Below are 16,629 nucleotides of genomic sequence, written 5' to 3' on the forward strand. Positions count from 1 at the left end.
ACATTGTGACCCTGACTACTGTGCCAAACAAAGTTAAGTCAAGGTCAGATGACAAACTGACCACACAGAATTACCCCCCCCCCCACTTCATATCATGCCTGAAACCTCTTGAAAGATGTTGATTGGCTGTGTTGATCCATGACCGTTCTTGGCTCTTTCTTCCTTCCTTGGCTGGAATTCTTCCCTGCCACATCTGGAAGAGACTATAAAGACCACTTCATTCCTGCCCACCTGCTTCCACTTAGTAATACTGTAAAAGATTACTTGCCTTTTATTTGAGGAAAAAGAAAAGATTTAAATCACTGCTGCCTTATTCCTCCCCTCATCTAGCTTTCCAAAATGTCCCTCCCCACCCCTCCACCATCCCATTTCAGCTTCACTTTCTGGATCACACATGTTATGATGGGCTCAGGAATTCAGTTTTGATTTCCTGGACCCTTTGGTTTATAAATACAGCAACAGGGCTGATTAGTAATTAGGTGCACATTCGTTCACACAGTGATGAGGATTAAGGGTATATTTATATTAATCGTTGTGTTTATTAAATTTCTAGCTAAAATTTTAAAATGAGGATAGCAATCTGCAATTATGAGAAAACTCTGGATCAGTGAATTTAAATCTATCACTAAATTTTAAATGAAAAGGAACACATGTTTGATAAAACATTCATATAAGCAGAATATATTGAAAAGTTTCTATTTGAAAATCTATGGACTGGTTAAGACAATGACTAGCTGAAAAATTAAGAGACCTGGAGAAAACATCCTGCTTTTTAGCAATCCTAATATTGTATTCCTGCATTTGATTCAATCGGTATAATTGGGTTAACAGAGCCACCAAATACAGTACCTGTAATTGTTATTGCACCTTGTCTGTGTTTGTGAGTGAGTGTACAAGGTTTGAATTGCAATTCAACGTTCCTGGCTAGTTTCTCAGGTCTTCCATCTGGAGAAATCATGGAAATGTGATTTACTATGATATGGAGGATATATTTCCAAAGCATACGTTATCCAGGAATTACGGTTTGCCTGTCCTTAGAAATAGAATACAGACCCATATGTGTGTGTATATATGTATGTGTGTATATAATATGTATGTGTGAACAATTTTTGAGGCGAGACTCATTTATCTCAAATAATTAAAAGAAAATCTTGCAAAAAGTCTTAGACCTCACTGCCTAGTTGCAATATTGGCACATGTAGATTGACCGTATGTGCTTGGAAGGGGTGCTTTCAGTTACCTGCATAAGCCTGATTTTGTGAGCATTACCAGGCTCTCATGCTGCTGCCAGGATCAAAATAAAAACTTCCTCTTCTGGAATGAAGGCAAATATACATGTCCCAGGATAATGTAGTTGGATCCAATCTAAGTACTTGTACTCAAGTACTTAGGAGGTAACGTCTGAGCAACACAAGCAAATGACAGCCAAAGACTTAATAGGCAGCAATCAACACCCCAATGAACTTATAAAAGCCACATTCAACAGGTACCATATAAATACCACACAGAGAACAGCATACAGTTGGCTAGAGAGAAGCTCCCTGAAGATGGGCTCCAGTATGAGTCTGAAATCTTGGAAGACAAAACCTCTGGTCCCAGCCCAGATTGGATCCTGCTGCAACTTCCTCTTCTCTTTTCAGTTAGCTACAGTTGCTTCTAAACCAGAAAAAAACTAATTATTTTTAACTATATACTAGGGACACAATCCAACTTCAAATGATAGTTTCTAATATTAGCTTGTTCTTCAGATCAAACTAAAATATACCACAATCAAACCACAGTTATTTGAAAATTGAATTGGACAGTTTCAGTCTATTTCTTATGCTTAAAAGTGGAAATAGTTAAGCAGCTCAAAAGTCCTAAATCTATAGATATGATAGGCTTGATTTTCACCTCAGGTACCCCACAGTGGTGGGATTCAAATATTTTTGCCACCGGTTCAGTGGGTGTGGCTTGGTGGGCGTGCTTTGCGTGCATGCACATACTTTGATTGCACACGTGCACCAAACACGCACTTTGCACAGGCGCAGAGGCATTTGCGCAGGCGCAGAGGCTTTCTAACTCACCTCCTGCAAGCCTGCATGATCCCGGTCATTTCAGCAGCTGCCGCGTGGCACTCTTCTGTGCCGCGCAAAGCAGCTGCTCTTCAAATTCAGCGGACAAAGGTGAGTATGGGAGCCCGGGCGGGTGGGTGGACCCAACAGCAGAGCAGTGGAGAGAACCAGTTCGGTCTCCACTGCTCATCTCTGCTACCAGCTCACCAGAACTGGGCCGAACCGGTAGAATACCACCACTGGTACACCACCTTTGAACTAGTACTAGCTAGTGTGGAGACCATTCTTGAAAGTCAGCCACAACATCTAACAAAAAATAGTTTTAAGGGGGGAAATATGTTTTGAAATATTATGACAGGCGAGCACCATGTAACACTTTTGCAAGAAACACTCAGGAGAATCGGTTTAAATAAAGAAATTGCTTACCAAAGAAAGGACACCTGTGTTGTGTCCTTCAAATTAATATGAGTCTCTAGCAAATTAATTAAGCATCAGCATACTTGAATGTTTCAGGCACTCGCATAGGTACTGAATTTCATTTTATATTCAGAGTTGGAGAATTCCCAGAATTCCCATCCAGATGTCCCAGCACATCTGGAGGACAAATTGGAGAAAGCTTTATTATATACAAACATCTATGTTTGCTCCTAATGGTACAGAACTCCTTTGGGTACGAATCTAATCGCATTGGGATTTATCCACTCTTTCCTCATTGGGGATCTGGCCAGGTTTTCAGCAAAAGGAACCACCTTACAGCTGTAAGCTGAATGTCATGATTAAAGGACACATTCCTAAGCATGCTGCTTTGAAATCAAGATGAGTTTGCATCACTCCAGGGCTAAACACAGCTTTTTTTTCTTTCATTTTCCCACTAATTGTCTTCTAAGACAGGGAAATCCGACATTTTATTAGGATTTTCTCTTTAAAGAAGAAGCCATGTGGAGCTGATCAATACAAATAGTCATCAAGTGGAAGACAAACAAGAATAGGAAGCTTGTAGAATGATTGTTCTTGACTTGGTGGTTTTTCAGGGTTTAGGATTGTAGTTTCTATCATGCCTGGACAGGAAAGCTGTTTGTGGATAGCCTTTTTTTTTCTTCATATCCTTACCCCATGTACCCCTGGTTATGCACACTTAAAAATTATTTAGAAGACATGCTTCACAATACCATGACCGTGAGATTGCATTTCCTTAAAGTAGCCCATGTCTTTTTTTCTTTTCAGGGTTTTCACAGAATTCTAAAGAAAAAAAAGTGGCTCCATCAAGCATGACATGTAAGTGACAGCTACTTTAAAGAGTCAACTACCAAAAGAAAATTCATATTTTTTTTTTAGGCTCCGGTAGAAGTATGAACAAAAAGCTAATAAAGTTCCTTTATAGCGGTATTGGGCTTAATACTTTTACGTGATCTGATGCATCTTTTCCAAATCATTTTGAAGCAGGGATAGTTCTAATTTCTAAGTTTGTGAAGTGGGGTAAAAGTTATTAGAAGGAAATAATATATAATGCGCAAATAATTGTACTTGGAATGGGGAGGATGTTGGCAGTTCTGTTTAGTCTAGGTAGTGCTAACTTTTGTTTAATAAACTTAACCTCAAATTGCCATGGCAAAGTGGCTTAGGGGCTGACTACTTAAGAGATGCCTCTCCTATTACAAACTAGTATGGCTGTTAAAAGATCTCTAGGGGAGAGACACTTCATTTCTGAGGCCTGTCTTTCTCGCTTATGAACGAAAGCCTTCTGTTTCACTGTTTCCGGACTATGGAGTGCACTTCCTCAAGAAAGGTGCTTGGCGTCTTCTCAGAGTTTAGAAAAAGTACAAAGATATATTGCCTTCTCCAGGCTTTTAATTGCTAAATGGCAGTAGCACTAATTTTTGCATTTATTTAATACACACGTTTAATTTTATGTGTACTGTTTAGAAATCTATTCATCCTGAAATATTTACCAACACAGAAAGGCAAACCACTTTCCCTCAAACAATCATCATGCCTAGATAATATAGGAAATAATGATCTGTATGTCAAAGTTCCAATTTTCCACAACCTCCTTCACTTTAGGCATTGAAGGAAATAATGGCTCCCTTAGATATGAAATACCTTGTATTGCCTAAGTATCCATCTTTTTATGTATGGATGGCCATTATTTATTTTATTTATTTATTTATTTGATTTGCCAATTGTTTACAAGATAATAAGTATAAGTGTATACATAGTTGTGAATACATGAAATGGGTACATATAAGAAAAATAAAAGAATAAGAGAAACAATAGGACAGGGACGGTAGGCACGTTGGTGCGCTTATGCACGCCCCCTACAGACCTCTTAGGAAAGGGGTGAGGTCAATAGTAGACAGTCTAAGGTTAAAGTTTTTGGGGTTTGGGGAAGAAACTACAGAGTCGGGTAGAGTATTCCAGACATTGACCACTCTATTGCTGAAGTCGTATTTCCTGCAATCAAGTTTGGTGCGGTTTACTTTGAGTTTGTATCTGTTGTGTGCTCTTGTGTTGTTATGGTTGAAGCTGAAGTATTCATTGACAGGTAGGACATTGCAATGTATGATTTTATATACCATATATAACATACATTATATATGTATGTATCCTATCTTTCCATTCTAAACTGTGATGCTAATAACAGTAATAACAAAAAGAAAATGAGATGGTAAATGAAATAAAAAAAACCTATTAGTACAAGGGGAAAAACCCAGGAATTGCAGTTTAAGAACTGTAACAGTCACTCTGTAGGAAGCAGAATGCATCCATGACTATCAACTAGCAGTCAGAAAGCACAACAGAAACTTCTTAATCTCACACCATATGGACACTACAACTGTAGTTTCAACTAGGAAGTTAAATCTAAAAACATTAGGGAATTCCTGTAAGTCTGACTCTCAGACAAATTGGTCATCAACAGACACACAGAGATAAACCACATCCTCTCCAGCAACCAACACCCAGATAAGCAAGGATTAACAGCAAACAAACAAAAGTAAGTAGAAAACAATATCCTAATCAAAGAATTCCTAAGGAGAAAACTATACCCCCACCACATCACTGGCAGGGCAAACCTCACATTCATAACACCTATAATGATGATGTTACCTAGTTAGGTAATAAAATGTCAGCAAGCAAGCAAGGTCATAGAGGATCAAGCACTTCACAGTTCAATTCTGAGCTACAATTATTGATTTCTAATGGAATAATTACATTTATCAGTGACTGGAAACGCTTCATGGGCTTTTTGCTGAAAATGAAAAAAGTGAACTTGTGATTAATGGGTTTGATAATTATAAAGGGTAGAATATAGAAAGAAGGGAGCAGTGACATAACCTTAGAGAGAAGACAAAATATAAATTTATTTATAATTGCTACAAAGATAAAAAGCCACTTTTTATATCTTCTTTTTTTCTACTTACTCACTTTTTTACTTTTTCTTTTCTTTAAATTTATATTGTTTATTAAAGCTTCTTTAATAAAAATTGATTTTTTTAAAAAGAAATCTCATGTCTCAAAATATGTTGGAATACAAGGTATAACATATAAATAAATAAATAAATCCATGCACTCCTTTATTCCAGTGTTTCGATTCTAGGCTTTTTCCTCCTCATTTTTTGAGTCCATAGAAATTTGGCCTTCTTCCCTTAGCCTTGATATTGGATACTACTCTCTTTTTTTCAATATTGATTCGGTATTAACTCACCTAGAAACTCCTGACTCCTGCCTCATCCAACTTTGTTTTTAAAATCAAGACCTATTCTATCTTCCAGAATGAATGGCCCAGAATAATGGAAGTTACAGAAAGCCGTTTTCCTGGACTTAGTTGGGCTTGAGGGCCCCAATGCTTCCCTCCAAATCTTCAGTGTTATTATTCTGTGCTAAAGAAACTGGTGCAGATCACTGATAGAGATTGACAATGATTGTTTTCCGCACACGTTCCTGATATCCTTTAAGGAGCTAAACTCCTTTCCAAACAGAGGATTTGTTTAGAGGATTTCTTTGTTGTTAGACACATCAGGGGGCACTAAGGAGCATTATTTTCATGATTACCCCCAGGGTAAAGTCACATATATGAAACTCCTGCCAGACCCCTGCTTTCTTGGGCCTTTAACAGTGAGCAAAGACTGCTCCCCAGTGGTCACATCAGAAATTCTGGCAACCGGGCCCTGCAGTGTGCTCTAGAGTCAAGGCCTTCTCTTCCCCAGAGATCGATTGTCCAACAATATTCAAAGTAATCAGGCTAAACAGCCCATACAGACATACGTGCACAATGCTTTGCTTTTGACAAAAGGATTGAAAGCGACGGCCTCTGTCTCGATTCCACTTCACCAGACCAATCCTGTGGTCTTCATTACATTGCAGTTTAAGCTCATTGTCTCTGAGGCTTATTAATAGCATATACATTCTCAGCGGCCTGTACTCTGCACTACACATACAAACAAAGCGAACAGTTTGGGAGCAAACCCCTAGAGCGGCATAAATTACAAAGGCTGCGTGCTGGCTTTTGAAAATCACCCAGCTTGGCATCTCCCCGATAGGGAGATCTTGTTGCTCTTTATTATCGAAGGTTTATTGCAGGGGAAATGCTCTTTTGTTCTACAAGTATGTATCAGTTTCTATCTTTTATCTCCATCAGCCACCCATCACTCTCCGGCCTCCTGGTTGTTTATTACATTGAAAGAAACTGGAGTCACCTTTCCACAAAGCACGCTCTACTCAAGTGGCTCCAAAGTACTTTAAATAAGACTTTCTTGCCCTACCAGGATGCCAAGGATTTTCTAGCTGGCCAGAAAATTCAAGATATTTCCCCACACTTTAAGGCCTGCTGATTTGAAAGTCCACCTACCGACAATCTACACAGCAGGATTTTTGTCCCTGCTAAACTGTAGTTTCACGCCCTCAATAAAGGAGATAACTCAGCATGGCTGGCTTTCCACGAATATTGTATTCATAGACAAATATTGTGTGTGTGTGTGTGTGGTGTGTGTAAAACACAAACATACAAAATATGAATACAATATTTGTGGAAAGCCAGTCACGCTGAGTTATCTCCTTTACTTTATATAGTTATCTCTATGTGTGTGTGTGTGTGTGTGTTTGCATTAATAGAACCCAAATTATACTATGTATAAGTTACAAATTATTATACTGTGAGCCACCCAGAGTCGCATGACTGCAAAATAGGTAGCATATAAATGTAATAAATAAATAAGTAATGTAATATAATATTAATATAAAATATATTTGCCTGGAAATAAATTAATGAAGAGCTAAATCCCCAAAGGCACACTATATATTGTTGCTTGAGAAGGTTTTGCTTTTAAACTTCAAATAAACATGTTCTGCAGCATGACTAGGGCTGAACAGTCACAGAGGACTCAAATGATCATCCAAAACCTGAGGTTGATAGAAACTTCCCCTATAGATCTGCCTGGACTTAACAAGACTGGTTAGCTCACCACAGTGTTATCATTTTAAAGCAAACATTGCGTTGTCAGGAGGTGATACATAAGGATTTGAATATATCATCCTTTTGTAGAACATAATGCTTATTCTATGAAAAGCAGAGTAGTAGAAACAAATTCCTCTTTATTCCTATAGGCATGATGATGATATGATAGTGGTTTCTATTCAGTCATTTCTCTCGAGTCTGTTTTTAAATCAGAGTTGGAAGAATTTCTATCAGTTTCTGTAGTCCTCTGTGTATTTCCCAGCCTCTTTGCAAGACGGCAATTATAAGGAGTGGGGGGAGAGAGAAAGGAAAAGAATGTTGGTGGCGTGCTTAGCAACTGAAATAATAAGCCTGTCCATCCAGTGTAAAGTACATAAATAAATAATTGGGGAGGGCATTCTGTAAGATCCATAAGTAACAGGCTGCTACGTATGCTAATCAAGGAGAGAAGCAACCTAGAATTAAGGAGAAACTTCCTCACAGTGAGAACAATTAAACCAGAACAATTAACAATTAACAGCTTGCCTTCAGAAGTTGGGGTGCTCCATTACTGCAGGCTTTTAAAAAGAGACTAGGCAGCCACTTGTCTGGAATAGGACTGTCAAACTCACAGCCCTCAGGCCGGATGTGTCACGCACTGGCCATGCCCAGTTTAGTGAAGGGGGAAAAAAGTTGTGATACATCATGTGACGCTGTCATGAATGATGCAAGTTTGACACCCCTCGTATAGGGTCTCTTGCTTGAGCAAGGGGGTTGGACTAGACGACCTCCAAGGTCCCTTCCAATTATGTTACTCTGTTATTACATACTAAGTCCAAGGCTGTTATAACTTTACTACACTGTTTTGTCCTCCAGTTCCTTCATCTTACCTCTTCTATGTAAGTCACATAATTCCAACTTATTAGTTAGGTGCTATTTGTGTCCAAACAATAAACCAAAAGCTGTTTCAAACTTTGCAGTCCTATAAAATAACTTGGGTTTTTTTTTTTCAATTAATTGATTTCTGATCCAGATATTATTGTTAAAAGCAATCCAAAACCAGAATGTTATATTATTATAAACTGGCTGGTAGACCTGTGAGCTCTGCAGCTTCCCTTCAAATCCACTGAACCATAAATCACATTTCTGATTTAATTTTTTTCTTAGAAAGAACAACTTCACATCTTTCTCTTCTCCATTTCATTGATCTGCGCCAAATATCTGGTCCTAAATCATTAAGATTATGTAAGAAAAAGAAGGAAAGAGCTGTGAATTACTTAGCTGGAAACTTTTATTTCTAGTAAATTTTTAAGAATAAAATATGGTTGTGCCATAATGTGCAAGGCTTTGATAATACTGTTGAAGTTTTTTCCATATCTCCCTGCTTTATTTTTGGAAGAAAAAACCCAGGTAGCATAGAATGGTCTTCAACAAGCTCTCTTAAGCAATGAAGCTTCAGCAAGCTTTCTTAAGCAATGAAGACTCAGGAGAGTCTTCTATGGTAGAGCAGGTTTTTTCCCTGTAGATATAAATCCTACTATCCAAAAGAGGTATCTAAGAATGGGGAGAGAGAGAGATTGGGAAGGACAGGTGGTGGAATGAGAATTTCAAAAGATTGGAAGAACCTTTTTTTTTTTTCTTCTCTACTGCAGTTTTTTCAAGGGTACATGCGTATTCGGATACACACTGGGCAATTTCTCTGTAGCTTCTTTAAGGGAGAGGTTTTCCTGAGGACCATTGCTAAGGAGGAAAGAGTTAAGCTCTTCACTCCCTACCTATTGGAATTCCTAACCCAATTGATAAGTTTCCTCACTTTTTCTATCAGATGCAATTTGCATTCCCTCCCCCCAAAAAATCAAGTTAACTTTGAAGAAGGTATGCAACATCAGGTCAAGTTTGACCTAAAGAAAACACAGGAAGGAAGAGTGAAATTTTCTCATGAGTCACCAGTTGCATAACTAGAAATCAGATTATTGGCACTGGAATTCAAAGACCTCCAGTATCTATTTTGGTATACAGTACTGTAAAGACACTTCAAATAGCACCTTTCTCCTCTCTGTGTGTTGAACAACAGCCCGATCATATCCCTCAAGTTTGTCTATCTCAGAGACTCCTGCCCATTGCTGGAGATTCTGAGTTCAAAGAAAGATGGAAGTTCTAATTAAGTCTGGCAGATGTCACTGAGGTGTTAAAAGAGGGCCTGAGAGAAATTTATACATTTTTATACCATACATTTTAAGAATCTCATACTGTCCTTTCCACAAGTTTGCAAACCACAGCTCACTGCAAGACTGTGTGAGGCAGACCGAAGGAGGAGATTTGATAATAGGTCTCTTTGAGGTTTTGTGGAAATGACTAAACCGCCACCTGATCTTCTCACAATGCTTGGATTAATCAGGAGAAAACAGCCATTCCCTCTTTATCCTAGAAGCAAGAAAACATTGAGGATAAATAAAATAGCAATTGAAACTGATGGGGAAAAAATAAAATGAATAACAAAGGGAAAAGTGAAGATCAGTTTGTTCCTGTTAAATACTGTAATAATAGCATTTCTTTTGTAAAGGTTTCCTCGGTCCAGTCATGTCTGACTCTAGGGAGCAGTGCTCATCTCCATTTCTTAGCTAAGGGAGCCAGCATTATCTAAAGACATTTCCATGGTCAAGTGGCCTGCATGACCATAAGTTGTTGAGGTGCATGGAATGCTGTTACCTTCCCACCTATTTGTCTACTCACACTTGCGTGTTTTCAAACTGCTAGGTGGGCTGAAGCTGGAGCAAGTAACTGGAACTCATCCCGTTACACAGCACTCAGATCTCAAATGCAGGCTGTCAGTTTCCCGCTGACAAGCTGCATCTTTAACCACTGAGCCCTCAAGTCCCCTATTTCTTTTGGTAACAAATTAAAAATTTAACCACACAGGGGTCCACGTGGTTCACTTTTTCTATCTAGAAGAAATAAATATAGATAAGCCTTTTGGAAAAGTGGAATGGCCAAAATAATAATCTGGTAACCCAGGAAGAAGATGTTCAGTATTAAACTGTAACATGGTTCTTGAGCCCCTGATTTGTTATCCAAGAAAGTAGTCCCAGAGCTATCGATTTAAAGCCCGTTTGTGGGTAGAGGTCAGTATCAGCGATAAAGCTGGAATAAAGTAACCCCCATGTGATTCAAGTCTCCAGAAACCCTCTCGTTGTAGAGGGGGGAAAATAGGTTAAAAGCTTTTCAAAAGACGTCAATATATCCCAATGGGGAAATCATAGGAGATTCCCAGCTAAATAAAACAGAAGATGCTGAAAGTGACCAGTGGGTCTGGCATACCTTCCCAACTCTTTGAAATGAATATATGTACAGAAGCAGGCGTTTCTGTAGTCTAGGTGATAACATTACAATCATGCAGAGCTGAAATTATGGAAAATAAGAGCCGTGGTGGTGCAGTGGTTAGAATGCAGTACTGAAGGCTACTTCTGCTGATCACCAGCTGTCAGCAGTTAGGCAGTTCGGGTTTCACCAGCTTAAGGTTGTCTCAGCCTTCCGTCCTTCCGGGGTCAGTAAAATGAGGACCCAGATAGTTGGGGGCAACATGCTGACTCTGTAAGCCGCGCACAGAGAGGGCTGTAAAGCTCTGTGAAGAAGTGGTATATAAGTCTAAGTGCTATTGCTATTTGCTAATTTAGAAGCTTGTTTCTAAAGCAGCATAGGGCAGTTCCAGAGTAAGGTAATAGGCTGAGCTGTGTTAGGGCTGTGTGCACTCTGAAAATGACTCAGAAGAACGGCTTTGAACCTCACAGGAACACTTTGCAGCTGTAAATTAAAGTAGCACGTCTTTCTGTTGGACATCTGCACAAGTTTGAGGGAGGGAAAATGAATTAATCCATTTCAATCTTTAAAGCAGCCACATCCTTTTTAGGCTCATGCAGAAAACATGGCACAATAATGAGTAATATAGAGGTGCCATGCTCAGATTTATGCGAAATTCAAAGCTCTACCTCCAAGCCGTTTTCAAAGTGGGCGGATGTATAGGGTCCACAAATGGTGGCCTTTTCTAGACTTTCCCCCCTTATTTTTTGCCTGAATATTTATTCCCCTGTCCAGATCTCTAGTTCCTTAACTGCTGGGAGGGGCGGGGAGATTAAAAATGGGTAGCACATCTATGTGTTCAGAAATGTACGGATCTGCAGGAATATTATTTAATGTACCTTTCTGCAAATAAATAAGCACATTCTGGATTTATTTGTTTGTTTGTTCATTTATTTGATTTATTTGCCACCCATCTCCCTTCGAGGCAACTCTGAAACCTTCATGCATGCCTGCTGACTTACCACAAAGCTCTGTACGTACGATGTATGCATTGTACTTTCAGGGTGCATATGCCTATATGTGCATGGCTTAGATATCAATGGACATAAATATGCATCGTTCACGCTGTGTTTCTTAATTTGTTCCCCGCTATCACCTTTCCCCCCGTTGTTCAATATACCATATGCTCAATTGGCCCACGCAGCCCTGCAGCGAAACCTATTTTGTCAGCAGGGGACAAGTGTAATGTTCAGTTCCAGTTCACTGCAAGCCTTCACCTGACGTGTGGCTGCGCATGAATTGGGTGGATTTGGCAGCCTCTGATACCCAACACCTCTGCAGGGTTCTGCAATATCTGTTCCACTCTGGCTGGAGCACAAAGGCCCCTTCATCTCCCCATGAATCATACTGGTATGGAATGGGTGGGGAAGTGAGATAGGAAATGTTCACTTGAAACCTGTGAGAATTTTTCTCTTGGCCCCGCCAAGGCTGGTGTCGTGTGTTTACTGACACCAGCCTTGGTGAGAAGAGGGTGGCTGAGAAGAGGGTGTGCAATGGATAGAATGATCATTGGGGAGGGGGGAAAAAACCCTAACAATAGACAATTCATTTGAGCCCCTTCATCCTGCAACTCATTCCACCAGTTCAGATTCAATTATTGGATTAAGAGTAGTCCCAGGAAATTAGAAGAAGGCGAAGGAATGGAAGGAAGACAGCCCGCCATCGGTTTATATTAGCTCCTTTGAGGTAGACTGGATCAGGAAACAGAAATCACATGAACTGTTGGAACTTTGTTTTCTTTTATTGTTTATAGCAAGAAAACCTTAAAAGCCCAGCACAGACTCTTTTGCCTACCTTATATCGTAGAGAATAAAGGTGGGACAATGTTGAGGATTATTTTTTTCTCACCCCTTCCTAAATTGATATTTACGTAAGGGTTGTTGAAGTTCTTTTCAAGGTTTTCACCATCATTCCTCTGCAATGTGTTTCTCTGCTTCAGATGTAACAATGGCCACCGTTGACATCAAATGTTGTCTATATCCTTTGAAACAAACACCACTGCTTTCTGGCCAAATATGGGGACACCCCTATGAACCTTGTCCCAATTCATTCTTTGAACTCAAAGGTAGATAAGCCTACAGTTATCCTTTCTCTCTCAGGCATATAAACTTCCTCCTCAACTTCAAGTCCCAATATGATTTTCCTGTGATTTTAATATGCACTGAAACTGCAATTAGCTTGAAACCAGCTATTCTGCTCCCAGGAACTGGCATTTGCCATCTGACGTGGCTGCCCATCCCTATGAGGGGAGGGGGGGGGGAGGGAGAGGAGATCATCAAGGTCTGGCATTAATTCATAAAACCCCAAATGGCCTGGAGTCTGGAGACCCATGAATACCTGGGAAAAAAAAACATTTTTCTCTATATTTACTAACCAAGTAAAAGTAAATGTTTCTCTGTCAGTTGTGTCCAACTCTAGGGCATGTTGCTCATCTCTGTTTCTTGACTGAGGAAGACAGTTTATGTGGCCAGTATAGCTACATACCAAAGGCACCCAGAACCTTCCCACTGAAGTGGGCAGGAGCTGGGGTAACGGGAGCTCATCCCGTTGCATGGAGCTTGGGTCTTGAACCCAAGCTGTCAACTCTCCAGCTGACAAGTTCAGAGTCTTTAACCACTGTCCTATCTTGCCCCTTATTTAGTAATCAAGATCCAAACTTAATCAGTCTAGCATATCTACATTATTTATTTTGAAGATCTTATTAAGATTTTTTATCATCATCATGAAAGAGCCAGTATGGTCTAGTATTTAAGGTTCCAGGCTAGAAGTGTGGCCAGGCCAGGAGTGTGAGTTCTAGTCTCATCTTAGGCATGAAAGCTGTCTGGGTGACCTTGGACCAGTCACTCTCAACCCAACTCATGTCACAGGGGAAAATAGGAGGATGTGTTAGGTATATGTTCACCACCTTGAATTATTTATAATTAATGAAGGTGTAATATAAATAAATATTAAATAAATCTGTTAACAGTTTAGAACATGGCATGTGAATAGCATGTATCACATTTTGGGAAAGACTTTCACCTAACTTGCCTCAACTTGGCACCCACCAAATGTGTTTAGACTACACTCCCCAAATCGTCTTCCCACTCAAGGCAAGAGTTCTCCATCTAGGGCAGAGATTCAAGCTGTTGCTAGAATCCACTTACAGCCTCAAAGGATGCCAGATCTTTTTCTTACCATCCACAATTTCTGGTCATCTTGAGATCACGGCTGAACCTTTTGAAAAAAAAATATTTCCAACCCTGATTAAATTGTGTGGTCTTGAGTTCCAGTGTCTGTCATGCACAAAAGGTCTATGTTGGCAGCTTTCTCATTTCTTTCTGCCTTCCCCAACTTTACCTGAAAGTCCCAAATTGCCTACAACAACTCCTGTAACTTCAACCCCCCTAAAAGATACCAGAGCAGCAGGAGTAGTTACTGAGCTCAGATGCCGAGAGCCAAAGGGTTTCCAATACCTTTAAAATAAAGCTTTGCCTTCAGAGGATGAAATTGCTCATAATCCATCTAAACGCTGTTTTCTCTCCCCTCCACCTCCCCCAACCTCCTGCTGGCTGTCTGCCTCCCATGCATATATATTTCTGCTTCGTGTTAAAAGAAGACGGTAAAACTGGCCTCTCATGCTTGGAACCAGATGAGATGGCTCAGGAAGACGGGAGAAGGAAAGGCTAAGCAAATTCACCCTGGACAGTCAAAAGAAACCCAAGAATGCAAGCTGGAAATGCGCAGAGGTTCTGATAGACCCACACAAGTCAAGGACCATATATAGATGTTGGCTCCAAAATAACCAGTGTGAGATGTTTTCAGGAACCAAGCTATAGATCTGGAAGGGAGAATGGCATTGATGTGTGTTTCCAGCTGAACTCAGCCCTTATTAAGGGCTGTTAAAGTGATATCCTTCCTTCATACAATAGATCAGGGTAGCACGTTCCAATTTATAACTCATGTGATGGTTGAATGAGCGCTCCAGCAGCAAGGCTCTCTAGCACAGTTAGAAAGTTAACTATCTGGCAGAGACGTTTGAAATGCTAGAGCTACATAGAAATGAAGTAAGAGCAGCATGTCTTTGAACATTAAGTGAAATGGATTCTAACACTTTTATAGCTCTTAATCCAAAGTCAGCAGTGGGCAGTTTTCCTTAATCAAAGGCAGCAATTCCCTTGACTAGCTGAAAGGAGAAGGTGACATCATCCATATAGCCAGGAGTAGATTTTTATTTAGCTCATTTTTATTTATGTATTTATTTTAGAAGGACAGTTTAAAGGCAGGAATGGGAATAGGAAAGATCTAGGAGGACCCCATTTCCATCCTTAAAAATCTCTCTGTTATAATCAGGATGCCAAAATTGAGCAAGATGGTTGCTTGGCAGCACAATTTTTGGGAATTTTAAGGGAGGAACCAGAAGCCTCCCATTCCATTTCCACTTTCTTTTGGAAACATACAGACCAAAATGCAAATTTTGCCATTAAAAAAAAAAAAAAAAAAAGCTCTTTTGGCACTGAATTTCAGCAAGATGAACTCGAGACCTTGGGGTGAGAATGAAAACAGTCATGGGTTGCTCAGCTCACAATAATTATATAAAGTATGTTAGGCTGAAAAAAGGAACTGACCCAAAGATGTGACTAAATAGGGGCTTGAATTGAAGCCTCACAGTTCTAACCTGAAATTTTAAACGTATGCAGAATATTGGCTTTGGAAACAATGAATTATAGCCTCCAGAGGAGTAAAAAAAAAAGAAACTACGAATTCCTCCTAGATTTGATATGGGCAGGAGAAACTATCCTGTCTTCCCAGACAGGAGAAGTAATGAAGTTCATTATGCTCAAGATACTGAAAACTTAAAACCAGATCTTGCTTTGATAATTTGCCATTGATTTAAAGGAGAATGAACAATGAGTTCCTGGAGGATAATCCTGTAATTTCAGCCATCGCCTTGAATTATACAGAGGATTCTCATTTACTAAGGTCCTAAAAGAAAGAAAGGGATTGGATGAAACTGGAGTGGACAAAAACTTTTTCAGAGTTCTGAAGTCTAAGTAGTGCTATTTCCTGTTTATTTATCAAAGGGGGGGGGAAAGGAAGGGGGGTAAAATAATATAACACATACTTACCAATAGAAGAGAGTATCTGCAGTTCAAAGTTGCCTGTGAAGTCTCTAAGCTTGGTTGTTTTCTTGCAGATGTTTCATTATTCTATTAAGTAACATCTTCAGCACTAGGAGTGAATGGGATTTGCTCTCTGTTTATACTATATATAGTCTTCAAGAAAACAACCAAGCTCAGAAAACACTAGTAATGATTACAAAGCAAAAGCTTATTTCTGTAAGGGGTTAGGCTGAAAAGGTAACCCACAGCTCCCAGGCTTACAGGTAGTTGTTACAGAAATACACTACGACTGCCTGACTTTAAGGCCAAGAAACATCAGGCCAAATACCTGTTAATTTGCAAAGGTGGAAGAGGCCTTGAGACCAAGCCCTTGAGAAATCTCCAAACGATCAGCTATTGTGTGGTTTCAATGTTCCCCAATTGGCTGTATTCATAAGCCTTCTACCATGTCAAATGAAGAAATTAAACTAAAGGTGCCGTATTAGGGGACTGGTGTTTTATTGCCAAACTCAAATGTGAATTCTGACAGGCCCAGAAAGTTTCATCCCAGAAAGTGGCTGCTCCTTATAAGTTGCCTTTCTAGGAAGCATTCCTCTCATTGGAGAGCCAATTTGGTCTCTGTTCCCAATGTGGATGACTATAGCACTATTGGTTGACTGATTGCATACCATCAAGTCCTAGCAAC

At 39.7% G+C, this 16,629-nt stretch overlaps 1 long non-coding RNA gene across 2 annotated transcripts in view; it reads right to left on the reverse strand.

Annotated features, from left to right (window-relative positions):
- LOC148132060 (uncharacterized) overlaps positions 1-16,051 on the reverse strand; it is a 46,570-nt gene extending 30,519 nt beyond the window's left edge. For both annotated transcript variants that reach the window (XR_015747281.1, XR_015747282.1), the window contains exon 1: positions 15,951-16,051. This is a non-coding gene — a long non-coding RNA (uncharacterized LOC148132060). The remainder of the gene's footprint in view (positions 1-15,950) is intronic.
- Positions 16,052-16,629: the final 578 nt, after the last annotated feature.

Source organism: Notechis scutatus, chromosome 2 (genome assembly GCF_049901735.1).
Source record: "Notechis scutatus isolate UNSWTSFEM ecotype Mainland chromosome 2, rNotScu1.2, whole genome shotgun sequence".
In the NCBI taxonomy this organism is placed as follows: domain Eukaryota; kingdom Metazoa; phylum Chordata; class Lepidosauria; order Squamata; family Elapidae; genus Notechis; species Notechis scutatus.